Source organism: Atta cephalotes (assembly GCF_000143395.1).
Source record: "Atta cephalotes unplaced genomic scaffold scaffold00059, whole genome shotgun sequence".
Lineage (NCBI taxonomy): Eukaryota > Metazoa > Arthropoda > Insecta > Hymenoptera > Formicidae > Atta > Atta cephalotes.
In genome coordinates, this window is record NW_012130123.1 from 889,704 (window position 1) to 893,065 (window position 3,362).

Consider the following 3,362-nt stretch of genomic DNA (forward strand, 5'->3'; position numbering starts at 1 on the left):
TACACACACACACACACACACACACACACACACACACACACAAAATATTGTTTGTCGAAACTTTTATTACTGCTTATAAATCCTCTGTCTGCAGTCTGGATTATTTTTGATACAGGCGAAATTTTACTATCAAATTTCTCCGAAAAGAATATGGAATTCAGTTTTCCCTTCTAAAATCTTGTTAGTGCTAAAAATATTTAGTAATATAATCGAGATATTGAAAAATAATCTATAATTTTTCCATATTTTTTGAGAGCCAGAACAGTAAAAAGAACTTGAGCTGATCAAGAAAGACCGAGATTACAAAGTAAAAGAGTAAAAGGATGATTATGGACAGAAAGTTAAATTAATGTCTAAAAGTATAAAAAGAGAATTACTCTTCTACCTTTCTGTCTTTTTTTGAGCTGATTGAAAAATTTCATTACGTGAAACATGGGTGTGAATTTGTAATTATCTTCCATCACTTCTTGATCTAATGAAGTGCAGTTCTATCAATGCAATACTATCATTGTGCATTAGATCATTTATCGGACCGATAAGTATTATCGCATTTCACGTCGAAGATGTAATTAGGTCCGTATACTACGGGACGCAACTTATCTCGTCTCGCAGCTTCATTTTATTTCTTTCAATTTCTTATTCGACATCGAATTTTTTTTCTTCCACTCAAAGATCTTTCGTTTCCAGTTCGTCGCGCACGATGACGAACTTCCCGATGTTTCCAACGCGACGCGTTTCTAATTGACCGTAAACTTGACGAAACTAAGCAATTGTGAACTTAAGATCATATTATAATTTTTGTAATATACATCTTGAATATAAATTACGAAATTAATTAATAAATTGTAAAAAAACGAGACACCTTTTATGGCTTAGAGAAATCAAGAGATTAGGAAATTAAATTGTTAAATAACGCGTTAAGTAACTAAATTAAGTTTAGACTGTTTGCGTATTTATTGGCAAATTAATGGAAGATAGAACAGAACCGTCGAAATTGCTACGAAGATTTCACGACAATGTTTAATTGTTTCCGCGGACTATTACGAACTTTTCATTATACTACTAACTAACACTCGGAAGTTGCTCGGCTACAACTGAGGGATATATCTCTACGTGAATCTTTAATTTATAATCAGCACCGAGAGAGCGATTCTCCAAAGCAATCCATGATTCCTGCGATCCTTGTTGGGCGTAGCAATTTCAAGCGTAATTTTTAATTGCGTTTAATAAATGAAACGAAAGAGCATCCTGGGTGTAATTAGCCTTCAGTGACATCTTCCTTCGACACCTCGACACGCGTATCATCCTCCAGTAACGCACAATCAGTTTTATACAGTTTATAATGGGGAAGTATCTCGTAGTTTGAACATTGATCTAATGTTTGAAGAACGAAGTACAATATGCTACAAGCTCTCAGGTTTCTCTTCTTCATTGCTCTGCATTCATTGGGTGCGCGCAACTAGACGCGCGTGATCAACGTGATTACCGTATTCGGGGCACCATGTCGCAAGCAATCTCTGTTATCACTGCGAAGGCCGTTCGCGTATCGCGCCGCGTCTCGCATATCTCGCGGAGAACGCCGACGCGTGTGCACTCGATACGAGCTCCTGCGTGCTTCTGAAGTTCTTCGGCTCGGCTCGAGTATCTCCGCATCACGGCCGAGCCGTGGCATGCAATTTGTGGGGGGTACAACGATTGAAAGTGCATGCGCGATGCATTCGTGGTTCTCTCTTTTCTTTCCGTATTCTACTATTATTCTCCCTCGCTCTCGCGCCGTCTCGCTTGGCTCGAGATCGACTTCGGTCTTGAATGATTAGAAAGACATCGGGCATGTCGACTGCAATTATCGTGGTAATTCGTCCCGAACGTACAGGGAACGAACTTTTTCCGTCGAAAGATGGATGCATCGTTGCACAGCCGTACTATCGCGGATTTTCGCCGGGAAAGTAGCTCGACGTAGATCGTCACGAAGGCAGAATCAAACTGGTCTCTGTTCGTCCGGTTCGCAATGAGATTGCGTGCTAGGTCGATATAGTCACGGCGTTTCTTGTGCGATTCGGGATTACTTTTAGATCTGGGGAATAACGGGAAGGGATCAAGAATCGAAAGGATCTGAAGATCCCGCACGGAACGGTTTTGCTAAAGTCTCTAAAAATTTAGCTAGATATTAATTAAAAATAATTTTGCTTGCTCCCCATCAAAATAATTACATAGAACGCTCAAACTAATAGTTATTAAAATGTTAAAATTAAATTTATTATCAATTAAAAATTTTTTACAGCATTGTCATCAATTCATTAAGTTCTGTATAATAATTATTTTGATGATCCAATAAAGTTATTTTTAGAAATGTATCGCTAAATTTTTAGATATTTCAACAAATTCATTTTTGTCATGTATGTCCGAGAATCTATGCTTCATGAAATTATCCCTAAAAGAAATGAATTAGTACTTTTTTACGTTATTTTATGTATGGAGATTTATAACTATTGATATATAACTATTGATTGTAAAATGTAACATATAATGAAGAAACAAAGAAATCTGCAATCTTGAATATCGTTGTATAGTACATGGAATGACACATTGAAAGAAGAATTTGCTAAAATATCCAAAAATTTAATTAGATAGTTGAGAGCTGAAAATAATTTTATTAGATGATTAAAACAATTATGTAGGACAGTCAAACTGATTGTAAAATATCAAAACAATTAATAGAATGTTAAAACTTTTCAGCACTGCTAATTAGCACTACTATTTCAGCACTAATAATTAGCTTGAGCGTTCTATATAATTATTTTGATAAATATTTTGATAAAACAAAATTCTTTTCATAGCTAAATTTTTAAATTTTACTTTAGCAAAATTTTTTTATTTTGTGAAGCTGTGAATAGTTGCATTCAGCAGAAAAAGCAGTTTTGCAATTATTATAAAATTCTTGAATACGATTGATTTACATTTAGATAGATATTCAATGAGGAACTAAGAGCAAGACCAGTCGTATTAGAATTTTAACAGTTGAAAAGCTACTTTTTCTACTGAACACAGCCAATGACTGTATTATATAATTTGGTGGTAACTATGATATAAATTGTAAACTATAGATTTATTCGTTATTTGCGTACGAATCGATTGGTGCTTATTAATCATATGAGGGCATACGAAATTATCGCTGAATGACTTGGAGCAATGCAAAAGAGAGAATCGATCGAGCAATTTTCAGTGGGATTTTATATCGGGCATCTCCTTTCTTTTTCATTATATATATATATATATATATATATTGTGTGTGTGTGTGTGTGTGTGTGTGTGTGTGTGTGTGTGTGTGTGTGTGTGTGTGTGTGTGTGTGTGTGTGTAGTAG